Consider the following 27741-nt stretch of genomic DNA (forward strand, 5'->3'; position numbering starts at 1 on the left):
GACAGCCTACAGCAATCGAAAGACACAGATCTTGTGAATCCAGAGAATATTTCAGATTTTCTAAGTGTTTTACAGCGAAAACACAATATAGCATTATATGAGCGTACCACAATAGCCAGAATCACAACCGCATTTACCAGCTGTAAATGTTAGCGATCGTAACAACCCAACAAAAGATATATAATTTGACTAACCTTGATATACTTCATCAGATGACAGACCTGTAACATCATATTACACAATGCATATAGCTTTTGTTCGAAAATGTGCATATTTAGCAGCATAAATCGTGGTTATACTATGTAATCACTACAAACATTGCATGTATTCTGGCCGGCGCCATTTTGGATTAGCGCCTATTCTTATAAAAATACTATTCATAAACTTGACTAAAAAATATAAGTTGGACAACAATCGAAAGATAAATTAGTTCTTAATGCAATCGCTATGTTAGATTTTTAAAATTAACGTTACTAGACATATAGTGTGCGTTGCAGCCAGACCAGTGCCTGCAAAAGTGGCGCGCAAACACTATGACATTTTTCCACATAAATACGTAATAACATCATAAATAGTTCCTACTTTTGGACGAGCTTCCATCAGTATCTTGGGCAATGTGTCTTTTCTTCAAAAGAATAGTTGCTTTGTTGTAAAACGTCCTCTTCACCTTTGGAACTAGCTGCTACCATTAGCTATGTCGCACACACATGTCCAAATCCTCAAACTAGATACAAAGGAAATTCAGAAAAATAGCACTATACTCGCATAAACTGATATAAATCGGTTTCAAATAACATCGTTATGATGTTTCTAACACCTATATTTAATTAAATTACAGACGGATACATCTCTGGTCGATAACTGAGCGTTCCAAAATTTCATCCTGACTTCTTGCCAGGCGCCATGACGAACGAGACAAAGAAAGGTACTCTCGTTCCATCCGGCTTTATAACCTCGGACAGCTACGTAGACAGACCATTCCACTTCTCATTGGTTACTGACATCCAGGGGAAGGCGGGTGCAGTTCAATTCCAGCCATAGGATATACACAGGCTTTAAAACTGAACCCAGATCAGAGGATAATTCTCAGACCTTCGCAAGTCATGTCAGGATTTTTGCTGTAGAGGGAGTTCTGGGTCACCCACAGACATAATTCAAACGGTTTTAGAAACTAGACAGTGTTTTCTATCCAATATTAGTAAGGATATGCATATTGTACGATCAAGAATTGAGCAATAGGCCGTTTAATTTGGAGACCAAAAAATGCTAATGCGGAACAGCACCCCCTATAGTTGCAAGAAGTTAACTTGCTGGCTCGCTAGCTAACATTACATGTATGATCTGTGTAGTAATAGTATGTGTACATGTCTAGACAATAGTGACTTAGCTAGATGTGGCTGGTTATAGCATTTCTTTCACATTACCCATCAATTTAGATAAGTATGTCTGGGTAAACATCATCTAATAATGATAAAATATTGATAAAATATTTTATTGCTACTATGCAAATATGTAAGTAACCATTTCACTGTACCTTTTACACCTTCTGTATCCTGTGCATGTGACAAATAAACTTAGGATTTTGTTTGATATAGTGTGTGTTTACCAGAGACGGTAATATGAAGAACAACATGACCTGCACCAACGTCAGATTAGGATATAAACCAAGGACTAGATAAAGTGTGTATTTACCTGGAGTTTTCCTTATTGTAGGGTACTACTTTTAGTCTTGAAATCTTGGGTTGTTTACTACGCTACTCACTCTGTTTAGCACATGGCCTCACATGTGAATCCTTAAAAAAGTGGTTGGGGCTAAAGCTTTAAGAGGGTGTGAATGATCCTGAATGGGTGTAGACAAAGAGCTCTCCAGTAGCTGTACCAAAACATTCAAGGTACATTTTCTCAAAAGTGGGTGATAAGTATATCAACTTTCCCCATTGTTCCTCAACTGCAGTGTATGATATACCATTTTCTAGCTCTGAGTCTTTACTTTTATCCAATGTAAAAAACACAATTTCCAATTTTGCTACATAGGACTGAATCCAGGTGGTGGGTCACATATCAGGTGAAACATGTTATTGTCCTTACGTGAAAATGGGGTATTAACATGTGAATTCAGAATGTTATAAATGTGAAAATATGGTTTCACACATTAAATTTAAGCTCAACATGTGAAAACAGCTGCCGTATTTCATGCAAAACTGCAAATTTCACATGTTTTTTTGTTAGGGTATCCAACCTAGTCTCTGTTCCCGTAACCTCTTGCCCAATCCAACATTTCCCAAGGTGTGGTCTTGAGTGTGTGGTCTGCAAAAAGGACTGGTAGTTTCAAAAAGTCTGATCTATTTTGATTTAATTCACATGTCATTTTTTATGGATTTAGAGGGGCTGATATATGAGCTCTGTGTTAATCTGGCCCACCCACTAACACCAGCACAAAAATGGGGAATGTCACTCCCAGGCCGCAGCTCAAAGGTCAACTGTACACATTCAGTCATCACAGCCTCTTGTAAGAAATTCTTCACAAATCAGCTCCCAATTTCATGGCAAATTTCCACCAAGGAATATATCTGTTTGGAGAATGTAAAGCGAGCCAGTGGGAGGGGGTTCTCCTGGATTAGGCCTGCTCATCAGTTTATCATTCACCAGTCAGCAAGAGTTGTACAGAGGGTAAAGGGGGAGGGAAAATCCATAATTCTCTTCAGCCATACCTTCCTTTGTAGCTGAGGATTAACGGCAGGGCTGAGAGAACCTGATGAGTTTAAAGTATCAGATGAGAGCAGGGTGAAAGTAAGGCAGATCACAACAAAGATACCATTAGAGAATCCCACAAATCACGGGTGCTTATGGAGGGCAAATACAGTTTAAAGACCGTCTGGACTTTCTAACCTCAACATTTTGGTCCAAAGAGGACAGGACAATATTTCCCCTTTGTATGTTTAATCAGTACATTGGTTTCTTCACTTTGCTATCCCTGTTTATAGTACATTTTATGGAAACAGATTTGATCGAAAGAGAGCATGTCTCATATTCCAACGGAGTATCTTCAAGATAATCTATATGACTGAGATAATATTGAGGGCTATTCACCATGTCTTTGTTAGCATTAATGCAGCTGTATATACAACATGTAATTTACAGGAATGTAATACTGTATCATAGCCTGTTAACCTCTTTAAAACCAACAAAGATTCAACTTGGCACACATAGTCATAGGAGAACATTTTCACATGTGTACATGTCATTTAGAATTTGTATTGATTTCCTGAAATGTGGGTAAGCACAGAATATTTCAAATGTCTCTGAATCAAATAAAATGTTATTTGTCACATACACATGGTTAGCAGATGTTAATGCAAGTGTAGGGAAATGCTTCTGCTTCCAGTTCCGACAATGCAGTAATAACCAACAAGTAATCTAACCTAACAATTCCACAACTACTACCTTATACACACAAGTGTAGAGGGATAAAGAATATGTACATAAAGATATATGAATGAGTGATGGTACAGAACGGCATAGGCAAGATGCAGTAGATGGTATAGAGTACAGTATATACATATGAGATAAGTAATGTAGGGTATATAAACATAAAGTGGCATAGTTTAAGTGGCTAGTGATACATGTATTACATAAAGATGGCAAGATGCAGTAGATGATATAGAGTACAGTATATACATATACATATGAGATGAGTAATGTAGGGTATGTAAACATTATATTAAGTGGCATTGTTTAAAGTGGCTAGTGATACATTTTTACATAAATGTCCATCAATTCCCATTATTAAAGTGGCTGGAGTTGAGTCAGTATGTTGGCAGCAGCCACTAAATACTGTTGGAATTCAAGACTTGGAGCCACCCTGGTGTTCTTTACCATGAGTGTTACCTCATCTTTAAAGTGTCAATCAGCAGTTATTACATACATTGTTGGACTTTATATGTACCCATTTATTGTTGAAGAATATAACTTATAAAAGCCTCATGAGGTTAGTTCAACTGTCCAGGGGCAACCCGTCATTCAGGGCAGTCATGTTTTGAGCCCCACCTGTTTTGCATGTTATTTTGGCATTAATCAAATCAAATCAAATGTTATTGGTCACATACACATATTTAACCAATGTTATTGAGGAACAAAATGCTTGTGTTCCCAGCTCCAAAAGTGCAGTAGTAACTAACAATTCACAACAATACACACAAATCTAAAAGTAAAATATTGGAATTAAGAAATATATGAATACAGTGGGGAGAACAAGTATTTGATACACTGCCGATTTTGCAGGTTTTCCTACTTACAAAGCATGTAGAGGTCTGTCATTTTTATCATAGGTACACTTCAACTGTGAGAGACGGAATCTAAAACAAAAATCCAGAAAATCACATTGTATGATTTTTAAGTAATTCATTTGCATTTTATTGCATGACATAAGTATTTGATCACCTACCAACCAGTAAGAATTCCGGCTCTCACAGACCTGTTAGTTTTTCTTTAAGAAGCCCTCCTGTTCTCCACTCATTACCTGTATTAACTTCACCTGTTTGAACTCGTTACCTGTATAAAAGACACCTGTCCACACACTCAATCAAACAGACTCCAACCTCTCCACAATGGCCAAGACCAGAGAGCTGTGTAAGGACATCAGGGATAAATTGTAGACCTGTACAAGGCTGGGATGGGCTACAGGACAATAGCCAAGCAGCTTGGTGAGAAGGCAACAACTGTTGGCACAATTATTAGAAAATGGAAGAAAATAGAAGAAGTTCAAGATGATGGTCAATCACCCTCGGTCTGGGGCTCCATGCAAGATCTCACCTCGTGGGGCATCAATGATCATGAGGAAGGTGAGGGATCAGCCCAGAACTACACGGCAGGACCTGGTCAATGACCTGAAGAGAGCTGGGACCACAGTCTCAAAGAAAACCATTAGTAACACACTACGCCGTCATGGATTAAAATCCTGCAGCGCACACAAGGTCCCCCTGCTCAAGCAGGCGCATGTCCAGGCCCGTCTGAAGTTTGCCAATGACCATCTGGATGATCCAGAGGAGGAATGGGAGAAGGTCATGTGGTCTGATGATTCAAAAATAGAGCTTTTTGGTCTAAACTCCACTCGCCGTGTTTGGAGGAAGAAGAAGGATGAGTACAACCCCAAGAACACCATCCCAACCGTGAAGCATGGAGGTGGAAACATCATTCTTTGGGGATGCTTTTCTGCAAAGGGGACAGGACGACTGCACCGTATTGAGGGGAGGATGGATGGGGCCATGTATTGCGAGATCTTAGCCAACAACCTCCTTCCCTCAGTAAGAGCATTGATGATGGGTCGTGGCTGGGTCTTCCAGCATGACAACGACCCGAAACACACAGTCAGGGCAACTAAGGAGTGGCTCCGTAAGAAGTATCTCAAGGTCCTGGAGTGGCCTAGCCAGTCTCCAGACCTGAACCCAATAGAAAATCTTTGGAGGGAGCTGAAAGTCCGTATTGCCCAGCGACAGCCCCGAAACCTGAAGGATCTGGAGAAGGTCTGTATGGAGGAGTGGGCCAAAATCCCTGCTGCAGTGTGTGCAAACCTGGTCAAGAACTACAGGAAACGTATGATCTTTGTAATTGCAAACAAAGGATTCTGTACCAAATATTAAGTTCTGCTTTTCTGATGTATCAAATACTTATGTCATGCAATAAAATGCTAATTAATTACTTAAAAATCATACAATGTGATTTTTGGGATTTTTGTTTTAGATTCCGTCTCTCACAGTTGAAGTGTACCTATGATAAAAATTACAGACCTCTACATGCTTTGTAAGTAGGAAAACCTGCAAAATCGGCAGTGTATCAAATACTTGTTCTCCCCACTGTATTAGGACGAGCAATGTCAGAGTGACATTGACTAAAATACAATAGAATAGCATACATAGACATGGAATACATAGGAAATGAGTAAAGCAGTATGTAAACATTATTAAACTGACCAGCGATTCCATGTCTATTTACATAGTGCAGTAGCCTCTAAGGTGTAGGGTTGAGTAACCGGTTGGAAGCCGGAGAGTGACGGCTATTTAAACTTCTTATGGCTGCAATCCCGTTAACAGGATCGATATGACAACAGCCAGTGAAAGTGCAGGGCGCCAAATTCAAACAACAGAAATCTCATAATTAAATTTCCTCAAACATACATGTAACTTATACCATTTTAAATGTAATCTTGTTGTTAATCCCACCAAAGTGTCCAATTTCAAATAGGCTTTTCAGCGAAAGCACCACAAACGATTATGTTAGGTCACCACCAACACACAGAAAAATTCTGCCATTTTTCCAGCCAAAGAGAGGAGTCACAAAAAGCACAAATAGAGATGAAATTAATCACTAACCTTTGATGATCTTCATCAGATGACACTCATAGGACTTCATGTTACACAATACATATATGTTTTGTTCGATTAAGTTCATATGTATAGCCAAAAACCTCCGTTTACATTGGCGCCATGTTCAGAAATGCCTCCAAACTATCCGGAGAAATTGCAGAGAGCCACGTCAAATAACAGAAATACTCATCATAAACTTTGATGAAAGATACATGTTTTACATAGAATTAAAGATACACTTGTTCTTAATGCAACCGCTGTGTCAGATTTCAAAAAGCTTTACGGCAGAACACAATATTCAATAATCTGAAAACAGCGTTCAGCCACAAAAGCAAGCCATACAGTTACCCGCCCAAATTGTGCAGTCAACAAAACTCATAAAAAGCATTATTTATCTTCACTTACCTTTGCTGATCTTCGTCGGAATGCACTCCCAGGACTCCCACTTCCACAAGAAATTTTAGTTTTTTTTGGTAATGTCCATAATTTATGTACTAATAGCTATTTTTGTAGCGTGTTTGGTAAACAAATCCAACGTCAGGGAAGCGCGTTCACTAAAACCTGACGAAATGTCCAAAAGTTCCGTAACAGTCCGTAGAAACATGTCAAACGATGTATTAAATCAATCTTTAGAATGTTTTTAACATAAATCTTGAATAACTTTCCAACCGGAGAATTACATTGACTTCAGATGAGCGATGGAACAGAGCTCCCTCTCATGTGAACGCGCATGGTCAAAGAATGGTCAGGTCATGGCAGACCTGACTAATTCCCCTCTCATTCGGCCCCCCTTCACAGTAGAGGCATCAGACAAGGTTCTACAGACTTTTGACATCTAGTGGAAGCCGTAGGAATTGCAAACTCATCCATATCTCGCTATGATTTCAATAGGATCTTGGTTGAAAATCGACCAGCCTCAGAATTTCCACTTCCTGTTTGGATTCTTTCTCAGGTTTTTGCCTGCCATATGAGTGCTGTTATACTCACAGACATAATTCAAACAGTTTTAGAAACTTCAGAGTGTTTTCTATCCAATACTAATAATAATATGCATATATTAGCAACTATGACTGAGGAGCAGGCCATTTACTCTGGGCACCTCTGTGCACCTTTCATCCAAGCTACTCAATACTGCCCCTGCAGCCATAAGAAGTTATTAACATTCTGATTGCCTTGAGATAGAAGCTGTTTTTCAGTCTCTCGGTCCCAGCTTTGATGCACCTGTACTGACCTCGCCTTCTGGATGATAACGGTGTGAACAGGCCATGACTCGGGTCCTTGATGATCTTTTTGGCCTTTTTGTGACATCGGGTGCTGTAGGTGTCCTGGAGGGCAGGCAGTGTGCCCCCGGTGATGCATTGGGCAGAACACACCAACCTCTGGAGAGCCCTGCAGTTGCAGGCGGTGCAGTTGCCATACCAGGCGGTGATACAGCCCGACATGATGCTCTCAATTGTGCATATCTAAAAGTTTGTGAGGGTTTTAGGGGCCAAGACTAATTTCTTCGCTGTTGTGCCTTCTTCACCACACTGGCTAGGTGGGTGGAACATTTCAGATTGTCAGTGCTGTGTACGCCAAGGAACCTTCTCCACTGCGGTCCCGTCGATGTGGATAGGGGCTTGCTCCCTCTGCTGTTTCCTGAAGTCCACGATCAGCTCCTTCGTTTTGTTGACGTTGAGGGAGAGGTTATTTTCTTGGCACAACTCTGCCAGGGCCCTCACCTCCTTCCTGTATGATCTCTTCATTATTGGCAATCAGGCCTGCTACTGTTGTGTCGTCTGCAAACTTGATGATTGAGTTGGAGGCGTGCATGGCCACACAGTCATGGGTAAACAGGGAGTACAGGAGGGGGCTGAGAACGTAGCCTTGTGGGGCCCCTGTGTTGAGGATCAGCGAAGTGGAGGTGCTGTTTTCTACCTTCACCACCTGGGGGCGGGATGTCAGGAAGTCCAGGACCCAGTTGCAGAGGGTGGGGTTCAGATCCACAGCCCCTAGCTTAATAATGAGCTTGGAGGGTACTATGGTGTTGAAGGCTGAGCTATAGTCAATGAACACCATTCTTAAATAGGTATTCCTCTTGTCCAGATGGGATAGGGCACTGTGCAGTACAACGGCGATTGCATTGTCTGTGGATCTATTGCAGCGGTATGCAAATTGAAGTGGGGCTAGGGTGTCAGTAAGGTAGGGGTGATATGATCCTTAACTAGCCTCTCAAAGAAGTTCATGATGACGAAAGTGAGTGCTACGGGGCGATAGTCATTTAGTTTAATTACCTTTGCTTTCTTGGGTACAGGAACGATGGTGGACATCTTGAAGCAAGTAGGGACAGCAGAAAGGGAGAGGGAGAGATTGAATGTGTCCATAAACACTCCAGCCAGCTGTTCTGCGCATGCTCTGAGGATGCGGCTAGGGATGCCGTCTGAGCCGGCAGCCTTGCGAGGGGTAACACGCTTAAATGTCTTACTCAAATCGGCCACGGAGAACGAGAGCCCAGGGTCCTTGGGAGCGGGCTGCGTCGGTAGCAATGTGTTATCCTCAAAGCGGATGAAGAAGGTGTTTAGCTTGTCCGCAAGCAAGACGTCGGTGTACGCGACGTGCCTGGTTTTCCCTGTGTAATCCGTGATTGTCTGTAGGCCTTGCCACATACGTCTCGTGTCTGAGCCATTGAACTGCGACTCCATTTTGTCTCTGTACTGAAATTTGGCCTGTTTGATTGGCTTACGGAGGGAATAACTACACTGTTTGTATTCAACCATATTCTCAGTCTTCTTGCCATGGTTAAATGTGGTGGTTCGCGCTTTCAGTTTTGCACAAATATTGCCATCTATCCATGGTTTTTGGTTTGGGTAGGTTTTAGTGGTCACAGTGGGAACAACATCAACTATACACTTCCTGATGAATTCAGTCACCGTGTCCGTGTATACATCAATGTTATTCTCAGAGGCTACCCGGGAACATATCCCAGTCCGGGTGATCAAAACAATCTTGAAGCATAGATTCCGATTGGTCAGACATTTACATTTAAGTCATTTTGCAGACGCTCTTATCCAGAGCGACTTACAAATTGAGACCAGCGTTGAATAGACCTTAGCACAGGTACTTCCTGTATGAGTTTCTGCCGATAGGAAGAGAGGAGCAAATGGAGTCGTGATCTGATTTGCCAAAGGGAGGGCGGGGGAGGGCTTTGTAGCCATCCCGGAAGGGGGAGTAACAATGGTTGAATGTTTTTGCAGTGCGAGTACTACAAGCAATGTGTTGATAGAACTTTGGTAGCTTTTCCCTCAAATTTACTTACTTAAAATCCTTAGCTACCATAAATGTGGCCTCGGGATATTTGGTTTCCAGTGTAGTTCCTTGACGGCTGTCGTGGTATCGGATTGAGGGGGAGTATACATGGCTGTGACTATAAGCAATGTGAATTCTCTTGGTCGGCATTTGATTGTGAGGTATTCTAGGTCAGTTGAACAAAAGGACTTGAGTTTCTGTACGTTATCACAATCACACCATGAGTAGTTAATCATGAAACATACACCACCACCTTTCTTCTTCACAGAGAGTTCTTTATTCCTGTCTGCTCGATGTACTGAGAGCGATGTACTGAGAATCCAGCTGGCTGTAGGGACGGGGACATTATATCCGGAGAGAGCCATGATTCTGTTAAACAGAGTATGTTACAGTCCCCGATGCCTCTCTGTAAGGAGATCCTCACCCTGAGCTTGTCTACTTTATTGTCCAGAGACTGAACATTACCGAGTCATATACGGAAGCGTTGGATTGTGTGCACGCCTCCTGAGTTGGATGAGAGATCCACTCCAAATACCTTTTCTCTGCCGGCGGCATCTTGGAGCAGCCTCTAGGATAAGTTGAATTGCCCTGAGGGGTACGAACAAAAGATTAAATTCGGGAAAGTCGTATTCTTGGTCATAATGCTGGTGTGTTACCGCCGCTCTGATACCCAAAAGTTATTTCTGGCTGTATGTAATAATAACACAAAAAATGTTTTGTGCTAATAATGTAAGGAATAACATACAAAATACAAAGTTGCTTAGGAGCTAGAAGCAGAGCTGCCATGTCTGTCAGAGCCATCTGTGTCGGCGCCATACGTGTCACATATCGGTTTGCAAACAATATAAACAAAAAAAATATTATTTAATTAATAAAGCCGCATTCAAACATGGTCTCTTTTTTGCTTTCTTGAGATAGCCAGCTCCAAAATGCAGGTGTTTTAGCCTAGCTGAGTGCTTTCTGTGATGGTGGGGCAGCAAGTGGAAAATACGCAGCATAGGAGTTGGTAATATTCACTAGTTGCGTCGTGATTGGTTCAGTCTTTGTCGCTCATGGGGACACTGTGTCACTGCAAAATCAACAGGTAGAGCTAAAAAATTCAAGCCTCTTGGGTGTTGGCATAGATTTACATTAGAAGTGCCCATCCAAGAAGGCTCAAGGTCATTGGCCACAGATACAATTTTGTCAAATCACATTATATCTACCGTAGCTTTGATTGGACTGATCATGTCAACATCTTACTTACAAAATCTTAGCTAGCAAGCTAGACAAGCAGTCATCATCATGAATCAAGTCGACAATCTACTATCAAATCCTTGTCATATGAAGATAAATTATACATAAAACTTAGCGGTGCTCATTGGCCATTGAACATAAACTTTACACAACAAGTTGGAAATCGCAAATTCAACAATGAGTGGTTTGAAGGAATCAGTGGCTAACTGCAAGTGTTGCAAAGCAATTACTAGCCTGCTATTCAGTGGAGTGTGCGTGGTCCAAGTCTGGGTTTAAAGGTCTCTTTTCCAGGCTTAAAACGATAAACGTTCACATACAACACCATGGTCCAGAAAAGGTTGAATACATTGGCCATGCTGTCTATCCAGCATGACTTCTGCCGCGTTCAAAACAACTGGAAACTTGGAATTGAGAAATCTCAGACTTCAGAGAGTTCAAGATAACTGGGAACTCGGAAAAAAACAAGCTTCGACTGGTATAATATATTTTGAACGGTCATCCAACTCGGAATTCCAAATCGGGAACTCAGGCCTCTGTCTAGACCGCCGACCTGAAGATCACTGACATCATGATTCGGCCTTGTTTTTTTCAGAGTTCCCTTGTCTTGAAAGTACCATAAATCCAGAGAATGCCAGACTTTGATGGCAAAGTTTGATGACAAAATATTCCCACAAGATGGACCGCCGCGTCACCTTCCTGTTCAAGTGAGCACAGAACAACAGGGTGAGTCCAAAAATGTATTGTATGCTGCTGCATAATGATGTAATATGCCAAGGAGATATGCATACTGTAACTAAGAAAGTAATACTAACTGTATATTTTGTAATAAGCTATTAGTAGCCCATGAGCCTCACCCTAATAATTTGGTCCCTGTCCCCCTTGTAACCCTTTCCCCCTCTTACTGTTCTGACTTGGTGGTGCACATGTAGCCTATAGCCTGTTTTAGAGAAATGTAATCATCAAATATAGTAAGAGCTTTCATTGTCTGGTTATCTGCCCCCTTTATTTATCCTTTGGTTCTGACTTGTACAGGGAGAATACTTTAAGAACGGCCCATGTTCTGAATTCTGCCGCTGTACATTTCAAAAGTGCTGAACAAGTAGTTATATTGACTATGCCGTCCTAGCTCGCTCATTAATGTCTTAACCCTCCCGTGGTCCTCGCGGTCAGAGTGACCCAGGCCCTGTGTTTAGATGGTTCCCCCTCTGCGCTCTGCGCTGGGGGGCAGCGTGACCCAGGCAGCCACTAGCGAGGTGTATGTTATTGTGTGTACTGTGTGAGTTGGGGGCTCCCCCTCTGCGTTCTGCCGAAGGCGAGGCCGAAGGCGAGAACGAAGGCGAGGACGAATGTGAGGACGAGAACGCCTCGGCCGGAGGCCAAAGGGAGACGCCATTGCTGTCGAAAAATGGCAAAATCAAATGGTTCCTCCGTGGCCTATGGCCGCCGGGCCGGACGAGACTCAGGGCCCCACGGCCTATGCCGTGAGTCACGCCCACGACATCAAGTCCACCTACCGCCTGTCCGTCACACCGGAGATAGAAAGGATAATTCTGGACATGACGAATCTGCACGGGGCGAGAAAATTCGGCTACGGCTAGCGAGCCATGGACGCCACCGACCTGCGTGCCTACGTAGGGCTGCTGATCCTAGCGGGCGTCTACAGGTCCCGAGGTGAGGCCGCGGCCAGCCTGTGGGACGCGGAGAGCAGCAGGACCGTGTTCCGAGCCACCATGCCGCTCAAGGTCTTTCACAGGTACTCGAGGCTGCTGCGATTCGACGATCGCCAGTCGAGACCCGCGAGGCTCGGCACGGACAAACTCGCAGCCACACGAGAGGTCTGGGACCATTGGGAGGCGCGCCTGCCGGCCCTCTACAACCCGGGGCCTGACGTGACGGTGGACGAGCAACTGGTCCCGTTCAGAGGTACTGTGCGTGTGTGCGTAGATTGAGCTAGTATATGTATAACATAGCACTCATTGGCCCCCATGAGCCGGTAATGACGGCAATCTATTTTCCCCTTGCCAAAGGCCGCTGTCCTTTCCGTCAGTACATTCCCAGCAAGCCGGCGAAATACGGCATCAAGTCGTGGCCTGCGACGCCAATACGGCATCAAGTGGGTGGCCTGCGACGCCAAGTCTAGCTACGCTTGGAAGATGCAAGTGTACACCGGTAAGGCGGCCAGCGGAGGCCCTGAGAAGAACCAGGGGATGCGCGTCGTCCTCGATCTGACAACGGGACTGAGCGGTCGCAATGTCACGTGACAATTTCTTCACCTCCTACGAACTGGGACAGCGGCTCCTCGAGAGGAACCTCACCATGGTGGGCACGGTGAGAAAGAACAAGGCCGAGCTCCCACCGGCGCTGCTCGAGTCAAAGGGCAGACAGGTCCTGTCCTCCAGGTTTACCTTCACGCCCACCGCCACTCTAGTGTCCTACCTGGCAAAGAAAAATAAGAACGTGCTACTTCTGAGCACCCTGCACACGCAGGCCCAAGTCAGCGATCGTCGCGACAGGAAGCGCGGCACCTACAGCTGCAGATGGATAACTGCCCGCTGGCCCCTGGTCGTCTTCCACAACATCCTCGACGTGTCCTCCTATAACGCCTTTGTCATATGGCGAGAGATCAAGCCTGACTGGATGCCTCGCAAGCGGAACAAGAGGAGGGTGTTCCTGGAGCAGCTGGGAAAGGCACTTGTGAAGCCGCTGATCCAAAGAAGGCAGCATCTCTCCCGCACCGAAGCGGCGTCAGCACTTGTCAACGTCCTACAGAGTGCTACCGCGACTCGTGATCAACAGCATGAGGAGCCCGCCGCTGCCCCGCACGTTGCCCCGGTCACCGGGGCAAGTAAGAGGAAGAGGTGTCAGCTCTGCCCACCGAAGAAGGACTCCAAGACACACACGGTGTGCTGCAGGTGTAAGAAATACATCTGCAAAGGCTGTTCACACGCATACTGTCACACTTGCGCCCATTGGGCCTTTAGCCAACACGGGACAGGGTGACTAGAATCAATACGAGGACGACAGGAGGGTTAATTGAAATCTCAGATTGCCTCTTATCCACTCGTCGTTCCCTTATGCCTTGGTTTGTACATCTCAATTGTCAGTAGAAACCACATTTGTTTAAGCAAGTCAGCCATATCAGCTGTGTTTTTTATAAGGGCAGTAAATGAGGCTGAAGGAACTGTTTTGCTGCCAGACAAGGCTCCGCTGATGGCCAGGTGTAGTGGTGGTAAGGATTCACTCCATCGTGCTGAAAAGAAAGCTCTGCTGTTGGGACAGCTTTATGTAGGCCCTAACAGTTTGTGGGCACCATTTGTTCCCGTTATAGTGCAATGAATGTTTTCCTGGCATGCATAAAAACTAATGTTTTTTAGTTTGCCCCACTAAGATTTACATGCTAAAATCACCACTGCAACTGTTGTACCCAATCAGACCCCAAAATAAAATACACAAAATATAGGCTTGTTATCATGGATGGTCAGTCCTTACATTCATAGCTCTGTTTATGAATTTGAGAGTATTTAAATTTCTCCATCCCCATCCCTCAGCTTCTTACCGAAACGGGTCAGGATAACGCTTTGTTATTGTTTCTATTGCTGATTACCCTTTTAAGTAAAGCCAGATAATAACAGAGGATCATTGAAGCGGAAAACCTTGTTAGGCCAATTAATCAGTTCCTCTGGTTTCTTCTTTCCATCCATTACAGATTTACAGGCCCAAAAAGAGGGGAAGTGGCAGAATAAACGGGAACAGGAAGGTAAATCGTCTCAGCTGGGAGATGTCAGGCAGTTTACTTTACAGCCTGCATCTAACACACTGCCATGAAAGTTTCAGAACTTTTGTGAAACATCACAGCACAGTTGAAAAATGTTTGGCAAATAGAAATCCAATATGGATGGTGTTAAGAGATACAGTATCGCTTAGCACCATTCATATTGGATTTCTATTTGCCATATATTTTTCAACCGCAGAATAATAGTGAAGACATAAAAACTATGAAATAACACATATGGAATCATGTAGTAACCAGAAAAGTGTTAAAGAAATCAAAATATATTTTATATTTGAGATTATTCAAATAGCCACCCTTTGCCTTCATGACAGCTTTGCACACTCTTGGCATTCTCTCAACCAGCTTCATGAGGTAGTCTCCTGGAATACAGTTCAATTAACAGGTGTGCCTTGTTAAAAGTTAATTTGTGGAATTTCTTTCCTTCTTAATGTGTTTGAGCCAATCAGTAGTATTGTGAGAAGGTAAGGGGATATACAGAAGATAGTCCTATCTGGTAAAAGACCAAGTCCATATTACAACAAGAATAGCTCAAATAAGCAAAGACCAATTACAGTCCATCATTAATTGAAGACATGAAGGTCAGTCAATACGGAATATGTTATGAACTTTGAAACTTTCAAGTGCAGTCGCAAAAACCATCAAGCACTATGATGTAACTGGCTCTCAGGAAAGGAAGACCCAGAGTTACCTCTGCTGCAGAGGATAAGTTCATTAGAGTTACCAGCGTCAGTAATTGCAGTACAAATAAATGCTTCACAGAGTAACAGACACATCTCAACATCAACTGTTCAGAGGAGATTGTGTGAATCAGACCTTCATGGTCGAATTGCCACAACTAAAGGACACCAATAATAAGAAGAGACTTGCTTGGGCCAAGAAACACGAGCAATGGACATTAGACCATTGGAAATTGGAGATTTTTGGTTCCAACCACCGTGTTTTTGTGAGATGCAGTGTGAGTGAAGGGATGATCTCTGCATGTGTATTTCCCACCGTGAAGCATGGAAGAGGTGTTATGGTGTGGGGGTGCTTTGCTGGTGACAATGTCTGTGATTTATTTACAATGCAAGGCACACTTAACCAGCATGGCTACCACAGCCTTCTGCAGCAATACGCCATCCCATCTGGTTTGGGATTTGTGGGACTATCATTTGTTTTTCAAAACAGGACAGTGACCCAACACACCTTCAGGCTGTGCAAGGGCTATTTGACCAAGAAGGAGAGTGATAGAGTGCTGCATCCATTGACCTGGCCTCCACAACCCCCCTGACCTCAGCCAAATTGAGATGGTTTGGCATGAGTCGGACTTCAGAGTGAAAGAAAAGCAGCCAACAAGTGCTCAGCATGTGGGAACTCCTTCAAGACTGTTGGAAAAGCATTCCAGGTGGAGCTGGTTGAGAGAATGCCAAGAGGGTGCAAAGCTGTCATCAAGGCAAAGGGTGGCTATTTGAATAATCTCAAATATAAAATCTATTTTGATTTGTTTAATCTTTTTTTGGTTATTTCATAGTATTGATGTCTTCACTATTATTCTAAAATGTAGGAAATAGTAAAAATAATGAAAAACCCTTGAATGAGTAAACACACCACTTTCGGAAATGCAGGTTGAATTCACTCTAGGTTAAGTTTCTCCATGTTAACCCTTTACACTCATGGGAATTGGCCTATATGGATTATATTGAAACGTTTTTTTCTTACAGAATAAATGTAGAAAGCATATTTATAACCATGGTAGCAATCGAACGGGAACAGTTAGGACATTATGGGAAAGCAGTTCACCTGACACAAGACTGAATCAAAACATCACACTTGATTTTATGTGCATTTTACATTTACTGTACTTTTAGCCTCATTTGTTGATAACTAAATCAAAAAATATTCTGGATACATTCAGTAACTCGATACAAATGTTCCTGGAAAATGTGGGGTAGGTGCAACATATGACAAAACAATTACAAGGGTTTGAGTGAGAGGACTAACTGGTGTGTCCAAGTAGCCACACACCTCCAAAGTGTGCACTGTTCCTAAGTAATTTCAAGAGTCTTCAACTTAAAGGTGCTTATTTGCGCCCTCTATCTGTGCCATTAAGGCACTAAAGCAAGCACACTTGTAGTTGTTTTGTTTGGAACACAACCCCGCATCACCGCCATCACACAATTACTGTTGTTGTTTACGCAATCCAAAAACTGTCCATTATAAATCGCAATTTGGGTTAGGTGGGCAACATTTGAAAGCTTGTTTTAACAGTGTTAGGCTTTCACATATCAATTCAGAGAACCAGTTCATAATTTTGGTGTGCATAGAAATTAATCATGAGTGGATTCAGGTGAGTGTGCTACAGCAAATTTTCTTCACAATAGACAAACATAGGCTCATTCTGTTCAGAACTACCCAGGGTATGACACCATGTCATCTTGTAACTGTACATCAAACATAGTGATCATAAACGTTGACACTGTTTATGGCATGAGTTCTATGATATGGAAATTTTAAGTCCAAATGTGGTTTTTGGGTTGCTTATATGACATCAAAGCAGTATTTATTATTTGGTATTTTATTAGGATCCCCATTAGCTGTTGCAAAAGCAGCAGCTACTCTTCCTGAGGTCCACGCAAAATATGAAACATAATACAGAATGACATAATACAGAACATCATTAGACAAGAACAGGTCAAAGACAGAACTACATACATTTAAAAAAAGTCACGCATAGCCTACATATCAATGCATACACACAAACTATCTAGGTCAAATAGGGGAGAGGCGTTGTGCCTATACGAGGTGTTGCTTTATCTGTTTTTTGAAACCAGGTTTGCTGTTTATTTGAGCAATATGAAATGGAAGGAAGTTCCATGCAATAAGGGCTCTATATAATACTGTACGCTTTCTTGAATTTGTTCTGGATTTGGGGACTGTGAAAAGACCCCTGGTGGCATGTCTGGTGGGGTAAGTGTGTGTGTCAGAGCTGTGTGAAAGTTGACTATGCAAACAATTTGGGATTTTCATCACAATGTTTCTTATAAAAAGAAGTGATGCAGTCAGTCTCTCCTCAACTCTTAGCCAAGAAAGACTGGCATGCATAGTATTTATATCAGCCCTCTGATTACAATGAAGAGCAAAACGTGCCGCTCTGTTCTGGGCCTAGGTCTAGGTCTTTCCTTGCAGTACTGGACCACACGATTGGACAATAATCAAGATTAGACAGAACTTGCTTTTTGGAGTGTGGTGTCAAAAAAGCAGAGCATATTTTTATTAAGGCTAGACCTCTCCACATCTTTGCAACCATTGAATCTATATGTTTTGACCATGACAGTTTACAATCTAAGTTTAGGCCAAGTAATTTAGTCTCCTCAACTTGTTCAACCGCCACACCATTCATTACCAGATTCAGCTGAGGTCTAGCACTTAAGGAATGATTTGTACCAAATACAATGCTCTTAGTTTTGGAGATGTTCAGGACCAGTTTATTACTGGCCACCCATTCCAAAACAGACTGCAACTCTTTGTTAAAGGTTTCAGTGACTTCATTAGCTGTGGTTGCTGATGCATATACGGTTGAATCATCAGCATACATGGACACACAAGCTTTGTTTAATGCCAGTGGCAGGTCATTGGTAAAATTAGAAAAGAGTAGAGGGCCTAGAGAGCTGCCCTGCGGTACACCACTCTTTACATGTTTGACATTAGAGACGCTTCCATTAAAGAAAACCCTTTGAGTTCTATTAGATAGATAGCTCTGAATCCAAGATATGGCAGAGGTTGAAAAGCCATAGCACTTAAGTTTTTTCAACAACAGGTTATGATCAATAATATCAAAGGCTGCACTGAAATCTAACAGTACAGCTCCCACAATCTTCTTATTATCAATTTCTTTCAACCAATCATCAGTAATTTGTGTCAGTGCAGTATATGTTGAGTGCCCTTCTCTATAAGCATGCTGAAAGTCTGTTGTTAATTTGTTTACCGAGAAATAGCAATGTATTTGGTCAAACACAATTTTCCCCAACAGTTTGCTAAGAGCTGGCAGCAAGCTTATAGGTCTGCTGTTAGAACCAGTAAAGGCCGATTTACCACTCTTGGGTAGCGGAATTACTTTGGCTTCCCTCCAGGCCTGAGGACAAAGACTTTCCTCCAGGCTCAGATTAAAAATATGACAGATAGGAATGAATAAAGAGTCAGCCACCTTCCTCAGTAGCTTTCCATCTAAGTTGTCAATGCCAGGAGGTTTGTCATTATTGATCGTTAACAAAAAAAATTCAACCTCTCCCACACTAACTTTACGAAATTCAAACTTGCACTGCTTTTCTCTCATTATTTGTTTTTTATGCATGAATATAATTGCTCACTTTTTGTCGTGGGCATTTCCTGCCTAACTTTCCTCACTTTGCCAATGAAATAATCATTAAAATAATTGGCAACATCAAATGGTTTTGTGATGAATAAGCCATCTGATTCAATGAAATATGGAGCTGAATTTTTCTTTCTACCCATAATTTCATTTAAAGTACTCCAAAGTTTTTTTTCCATCATTCTTTATATCATTGATCTTGGCTTCATTATAAAGTGGCTTACTTACTGCGAATTGAGAAATGATGTGACTAAACTCAACAAAAAGAAGAACTTATTTTTGTTGAGTTTAGTCACATAATTTCTCAATTTTCAGTAAGTAAGCCAGTCAGGTGAACAGCCAGACTTATTAGCCACTCCTTTTCCCCATGTCTTTCAAGCATACAGTTTTTCAATTCCTCATCAATCCATGGAGCCTTAACAGTTCTAACAGTCAATTTCTTAAGAGGTGCATGTTTATCAATAATTGGAAGAAGCAATTTCATAAATTCATCAACTGCAGCTTGATCCTCAACGTCTTAACTTTCAAAATACATTGAGTCCTGTTAATTTACAGCATTTCCCTCACTCAGACCAACAAACATTTGCAAAAGTTGCCCAATAAACAGGAAGGATGGGGGAAACTTCATGTCACGAGTGGTGCTCATGTTCAGAATGGCTGTCAGTCAAAACCCATACAGAACTGTGAAGTGCAGAGCCTGAGCTCTGACGTTATGTATAGCGGTTTACTTTACAGCCACTACGTTCCAATTTAGGCGCTACATGTAACAGAATTATTGCCCATGAATTTCGGACTTTGGAATTTCAAAAGATTCAACTTTTTTTGTCCAAAGTCCTAAAGGACAGTACTTGGCGAAGATTCATAAAACATCTTGAATTAATTTCCCCCTTGTCTTTTCACTTAAAGGTACATTTTCTTTAAAGTGGAACTGACAGCATTTTAGCAACATGAAATCTTATTAAAAACCTATCCATATACACCCCCAGGAAAATGCGAGCACTTAGATATGGTCATTTTCACATTTTCATAAACTCTTAGAATGGTTGGGAATGACATATACTAAGGCATTTGTGAAAATGCTAGTATAGAGTGTGAAAGCAGCTGTGCGTTTGGACAATTAGTAGACACTGCAGTAAATAAAATCCCCCAAAAGCAGACCACTATAGCTAATCAGAGCTACAGTAGGCCTTCATACAAACAAGCCATTTGCCACATGGGCCTACCATTATTCACTTTGAACTGAACTGTGTGTTTACAGGCAGTTGCAACAGCGCAACTTTAGATCATTAGAACGCATTCCCCAAAAGCCACAAAATACACCTGAATGGATTTCTGCAGATATGTAAACACCACAGGAGTCCTATTACATTTGGGAACTTTACAATCCTATTGATCAAAGGTAGGCTCTCTCTCGCTCAGTTATGCACATCAACAACAACAAGATCAACAACTAACGCTAGCCAGAGCTAAAACCAACTAATGCTAGCCATGAGCTAAAATATAGCGAAGGAACATTAGATTAACTTTTTCAGCTAGTTGGCTGTCAATATTCCACTGATAAACGATATCTAATTGTAGACTGCTCGTCCTTGTGCAGCTTGCCTGCCAATGCATGCTTGTTCCAACCAAGCACCCAAGCTATCTGGCTAAAGTTGGCTAGCTTGCTAGCTAGCTACTTCCAGAAACAAATGAGAGAACACCTCACTTTGACTATTTTACTTGCCATAGCAGAGTTTTTTGACGAACTATTACTTGTTTTGTCTTTGTTTACTCACACCGGTCATATTCAGCAGGTGTTGCGCATTCGTAAATTCATCAGTTATTCTACGCTCTGGCACACTGAGATGAGAGTGCTCTGAAATTGGAGTAGATAGCCAGAGTAAATTTGCGAACACAAGAGATATGTTAACTGGATAACAGTCGTTCAAGTTCTTGCTAGCTAACCAAATGACACCTGCATCTCTAGAAAAAGTCAGTCACTCACCCACTTCTCCAATGGCATGACATGACTCCTCCTAGCAGCTACCTAGCTATCTAGGTAATGTTCGGCTCCATGTTTTTAGCTTGCTACATAAATAGATATTCAAGCGTATTAGCCACATTATGACTGACTTGTGATCATTGCCTTTGCTAGTTTGATTGTATTGACATTCCCAGCCCTAGTTACATTTGTCAGTTTTTGTCCAAAATATTAAGTAATTGAAACTGAAACAGTGCATCCCAAATGGAGGCAGCAAACAATGTACCAGGCCAGCTGGGATTTACAACCTGATAGCAATATTTTTTGGGAATCCCAATAAATATATTGGTGAATTATATTAATTATGCATTAAACTGCATCCATCTATTCTGCCAACAATGCCTTTGTGTACATCATAGAATGTTGAGTCAAATATAACCTATTTTTTAAATCTTTATGGTTTTGTAATATCATGATTGTCTGTTTATTTCATATCTGAAAAGTAGTTAAAATGCTGTCAGTTCCACTTTAAGTCAGTTGCACAAAACATTTTAAAGCAATTTTCCCCTTAAATTAAGTGAAAATGTTCTGGGTGCCTATGAGGTCCCCAAAGTGCTTTATTCAGTATGGATATCATATAGCTATATATCGATGTCTTTGGCGAGACTTTCAGTCCGTGAACCAGGCCGCCCATCTCCATGGTAACCGGAGACTCTTTTTGCCATACATGCCTTCAAACTACAGTTTGCCCTTACTTAAGTTTGCCCTTACCTAAGGAAAACATTTGAGGGGCTCTGCAACAGGAAACACTATTCCTTAAGGTAAACCCAATATGTTTTATTCAACCGGGCGCTGTACTACAGTAATAAGAACTTGAATATCGTCACAAAGACAACAAGTAAATATATATATTTTTTTTTTCTCATGTTTTACAGTCCATTACACTACTAAAACCCCTTTAACCGAAACAAGTTATTTCTCCCTGATAAAATACACTCATTTGTATTTGTATATCAATACAGTGTTCATTCATATACAGCCAGGTGATTGTGTACCTCCAGGTTATTGCACCCTATTACTATCTACTTTCTATCTTAGTTTACAATCATTTTGTGAGGTACAGTATATCGTGGGACACAGAGTCAGGACACAGATTAAGTTGTAAGTTGTGATGACAAACATAGTGTAGGTCCATGTTGCCCATTCTCTGGCACTACACAGAGACAAAGGGGATGCGACACCCAGCCTCCTGGCTCCTCAGGGAGATAAGTGTCATTATATGGGCCTTCCTTCACAAGCCTTTCCCCTTCCTGTAGACACCTCTCCCCTGCTCTGCTCCCCTTTCTGATGTTATCACAGTCCTAGACCCAGAGTGGCTCTTTGTGGTCCATGGCCCTGTCTTCCGCTAGCACACGTGTGTGTCACAATCTGTCAAGAGGCCAGACTCCATTTCCTGTATATTGGGTGTGTGTGTGGAGGGTTGTGGAGAACAGGAAAAGGAAGTGAACAACACAGACCAGAACTAAGCCAGAAGGTGGGAGAGAATGAGTACAACATGTATCCCCTGTCAAATCAAATCAAATTGTATTTGTCACATACCTACAAGCCCTTAACCAACAATGCTTTAAAAAGTTAAGAAGTTAAGAATAATTTAAAAAAAACAAGTGTTAAGTTAAAAATAGAAAATAGAAAATAAAAGTAACAAATAATTAAACAGCAGCAGTAAAATAACAAGCGAGGCCACTCCTGATGGTTGAGGTAATTGAGGTAATATGTAAATGTAGGTAGAGTTAAAGTGACTGTGCATATATGATAAACAGAGAGTAGCAGCAGCGTAAAACAGGGGTCTGGGTAGCCCTTTGATTAACTGTTCAGGAGTCTTACGGCTTGGGGGTGAAAGCTGTTAAGAAGCTTTTTGGACCTCAACTTGGCGCTCCGGTACTACTTGCCGTGCCGTAGCAGAGAGAACAGTCTATGACTAGGGTGGCTGAAGTCTTTGACAGTTTTTAGGGCCTTCCTCTGACACCGCCTGATATAGAGATCCTGGATGGCAGGAAGCTTGGCCCCAGTGGTGTACTGGGCCATATGCACTACCCTCTGTAGTGCCGTGCGGTCGGAGGCCGAGCAGTTGCCAAATCAGGCAGTGATGCAACCAGTCAGGATGCTCTCGATGGTGCAGCTGTAGACCCTTTTGAGTATCTGAGAACCCATTCCAAATCTTTTCAGGCTCCTGAAGGGGAATAGGCTTTGTCGTGCCCTATTCATGACTGTCTTGGTGTGTTTGGACCATGATAGTGTGTTGGTGATGTGGACACCCAAGGAACCTGAAGCTCTCAACCTGCTCCACTACAGCACCGTCGATGAGAATGGGGACGTACTCGGTCCTTCTTTTCCTGTAGTCCACAATCATCTCCTTTGTCTTGATCACGTTGAGAGAGAAGTTGTTGTCCTGGCACCACACGACCAGGTATCTGACCTCCTCCCTGTAGGCTGTCTCATCATTGTCGGTGATCAGACATACCACTATTGTGTCATCGGCAAACTTGATGATGATGTTTGAGTCGTGCCTGGCCATGCAGTCATGAGTGAACAGGGAGTACAGGAGGGGACTGAGCAAGCACACCTGAGGGGCCCCCCTTGTCGAGGATCAGTGTGGCGGATGTGTTGTTCCCTACCCTTACCACCTGGGGGTGGCCCGTCAGGAAGTCCAGGATCCAGTTGCAGAGGGAGGTGTTTAGTCCCAGGGTCTTTTGCTCAGTGATGAGCTTAGAGGGCACTATGGTGTTGAAAGCTGAGCTGTAGTCAATGAATAGCATTCTCACATAGGTGTTCCTTTTGTCCAGTTGGGAAAGGGCAGAGTTGAGTACAATAGAGATTGCATCATCTGTGGATCTTTTGGGGCGGTATGCATATTGGAGTGGGTCTAGGGTTTCTGGGATGATGGTGTTGATGTGAGTCGTGACCAGCCTTTTGAAGCACTTCATGGCTACAGACGTGAGTGCTACGGATCAGTAGTCATTTAGGCAGGTTACCCTAGTGTGCTTGGGCACAGGGACTATGGTGGTCTGCTTGAAACATGTTGGTATTACAGACTCATTCAGGGACAGGTTGAAAATGTCAGTGAAGACACTTGCCAGTTAGTCAGCGCATGCTTGGAGTACACGTCCTGGTAATCCGTCTGTTTCTGCAGCCTTGTGAATGTTGATCTGTTTACGGAGAGCATGATCACATAGTCGTCCAAAACAGCTGGTGCTCTCATGTATGTTTCAGTGTTACTTGCCTCTAATTAATTTAGTGTGTCTGATAGGTTCATGTCACTGGGCAGCTTGTGGCTGTGCTTCCCTTTGTAGTCTGTAATAGTTTGCAAGCCCAGTCATTAGGTTCCACATTGCAGACAGTGTCAAGAGGAATGTTTATTCTACTCCAGATTTGTCTTATTTACTGACATCCATAGACTTCCATAGAAATACAGTATATAGATGCAGCATTTTATGGCTTTCTAACCCTCTATGTTATACTGTACTGACAATATTGGTTATAAATAAGTGTGCGTATGTGTGCAGCCTCCACTTGGCTGGTGTGTGAGTTACAGCTTGCCATGAGCTGGCTTTGCATCCTTGGCTGGGCCTGGGGTTCTTATTTCAATGGATGCCTAAGTAGAGTTTGACTTTGAAGGCTTTCATCCTGGGGCAATGCTATGGCATTTGACTTCTGGCCAAAACAAAAAAAAGCAGCATCAGACCTCTGGGGTCACTGGGATCACTTATCGCCGCTGAAAATAACCAATGGCAAGCCACGATATGGGCATTCTAAAAGAGGTCTGACATTAGCAGGTGCCCTGAGGTGGAATTGAGACAGCTACTGAGCAGGTCAATGACCTTGGACCCCAGATAACTTTTTTTTAATCAAAACCTGGGGGCTTCACTTAATAGAATGTTCTAGTGCGGTTTAAAAAAGAAAATAAGCAATGATACCCAAGTCCAACTATAGCATGATACATAAGAAACTTAACAACAAAATACATTTGCAACAACATTTAGAATTGGTGAACAATAATATTAATGTTCCTTTGTTTTAAGCTCCCATAGTATGTACGTGCTCAGTGAACACACATGAATAGAATGAACCACATAGTAGGAAAACTTATCTTTTTTAACTTACTTATCCTCTATCTTCTATGTTTGGTTACATTGGAACAATCTGGTTATTAGGATAGATATAAGAAAATGAAGAGCAGTAACCTTCAGTAATGGGAGACCGCTATATGTCAATTTTGACACTAACGTTATCCACCAGAAATCTTACCTAAGGTCACCATTTCATTGAGGAACATCAAGTGACACAGATTTCCTCTCCCGGACTCTCTTTTGAGATTGAGCTGTCATTTCAGATGTACTGTATATGTAATTTTTATTCACCAGACTGATTTAACTATGCATTTGAAAACAAAATATAATCGTCCATAAAGGAAATACAAAGTCTGTCTACGGAAGTAGAAATATTTGCTAAAAATGGCAAAAATACTTGCCTTGATTGCAATTCTATGCATGTATTGGCAAAAAAGTTGTAGGCCACTGAATACTGGCTCATTTGAACTAAAGACTATCCCAATTGTCATTTCATGTGCTATGTAATAGCCTTTTGAATTACCTAGTGGACTGTAAACCAATATCATTTGTGTTTTATTATTTATTATTTGTCATTCAATAATAAGGGACTGACAAGTTAAGTTCACAAAAAACGGCAACATTGGTGGTCTTCAAGATGCCTTAAGTAACAAAGATCAATCACATCACTGAAAATAACCCCTGAATCCATAACTCCTTCTCACCCCAACCCCCACCACCATAACACCATACCCTCAGAGGCTGTGTGACACCAGCAGGTGCTCTTTGTCACTGGACATTTAGCAAAGGCACTTGGTCTCCAGAATAACTATACCCAAGGGCCCCCTCTGTGCCTCCTTTCTTTTGTTTTCTGACCTCTGCCCAATGTCACTGTATGTTCCCATGTCAAGATGTCTAAATTAAATATACTATTCAGAGATATTGAAACCTAGAGAACCACAGCATCTATTATTCTATATAATAATTATCATACCTGATGGAGATCATTCTAACCTTAGCCCTGACTTTCACCACATCCAAGGCTCTAAGGCAGTCATGTCTGATCTAGCATGCAATGATGTAATTTGTTCTATGTAACTTAAAGGTACAAAACGTATAATTTTTCATTCAAATAGCTCTAAATGGTCATAATAAAGTGGCAAGGATCAGATAATAAAATGCTTTTGAGATTACACTATATGATAAATTCAGACCCCAGTTTTGCCTCTCCCAGGACCCCAAATCGGGTACGATTTGGCGGGGAAATTTGGCCTGTGCGCTCTTACGTAAGAGGTGCGGCTACTTGCCTCTCCCAGGACCCCAGACCCAGACAGTCACCCCAGAACAGGACGACATTACAGAGAGGAGGGGAAAAAGTTTCAGCAAAGACCATCATGTCGACAGCAGACAGACAGCAAACTACCAGCAAAAATAATAAGGGTTGTGGAAAGACCAGGGTGATAAGGATGGAGTGGATAGCAGCTTATTTGGGAACTGATAGACCGTAATGGAAATACACTCAGTTGGTGAGCTGTCTGTCTGTCTGTCTGTCTGTCTGTCTGTCTGTCTGTCTGTCTGTCTGTCTGTCTGTCTGTCTGTGTACAGTGCATTCGGAAAGTGTTCACACCTGTGGTAAATTCAATTGATTGGCCATGTTTTGGAAAGGTACACATCTGTCTATATAAGGTCCAACAGTTGACAGTGCATGTCAGAGCAAAAACCAAGCAATTGACCGTAGAGCTCCGAGACAGGATTGTGTCGAAGCATAGATCTGGGGAAGGGTACCAAAACATTTCTGCAGCATTGAAGGTCCCCAAGAACACAGTGGCATCCATCATTCTTAAATGGAAGAAGTTTGGAACCACCAAGACTCTTCCTAGAGTTGTCCGGATGGACAAACTGAGCAATCGAGGGAGAATGGGCCTTGGTTAGGGAGGTGATCAAGAACCCGATGGTCACTCTGACAGAGCTCCAGAGTTCCTCTGTGGAGATGGGAGAACCTTTCAGAAGGACGACCATCTCTGCAGCACTCCACCAATCAGGCTGTTATGGTAGAGTAGCCAGAAGGAAGCCACTCCTCAGTAAAAGGCACATGCCAGCCCGCTTGGAGTTTGCCCAAACGCACCTAAAGGACTCCCAGACCATGATTAACAAGATTCTCTGATCTGATGAAACCAAGATTGAACACTTTGTCATGATGAAAACCTGCTCCAGAGCGCTCAGGACCCCAGACTGGGGCGAAGGTTCACCTTCCAACATGACAAGGACCCTAAGCACACAGCCAAGACAACGCAGGAGTGGCTTCACGACAAGTCTCTGTATGTCCTTGAGTGGCCCGGCCAGAGCCCGGACTTGAACCCTATTGAACATCTCTGGAGAGACCTAAAAATAGTTCCCCATCCAACCTGACGGAGCTTGAGAGAATCTGCGGAGAAGAATGGGAGAAACTCCCCAAATACAGATGTGCCAAGCTTGTAGCGTCATACCCAAGAATATTCGAGGCTGTAATCGCTGCCAAAGCTGCTTCAACAAAGCACTGAGTAAAGGGTCTGAGTACTTAAGTAAATGTAATATTTCAGTTTTTTATTTTTAATACATTTGCAAAAATGTCTAAAAACCTGTTTTTGCTTCGTCATTATGGTGTATTGTGT

The sequence above is a fragment of the Salvelinus alpinus genome, chromosome 15 (assembly GCF_045679555.1).
Source record: "Salvelinus alpinus chromosome 15, SLU_Salpinus.1, whole genome shotgun sequence".
Taxonomy (NCBI): Eukaryota; Metazoa; Chordata; class Actinopteri; order Salmoniformes; family Salmonidae; genus Salvelinus; species Salvelinus alpinus.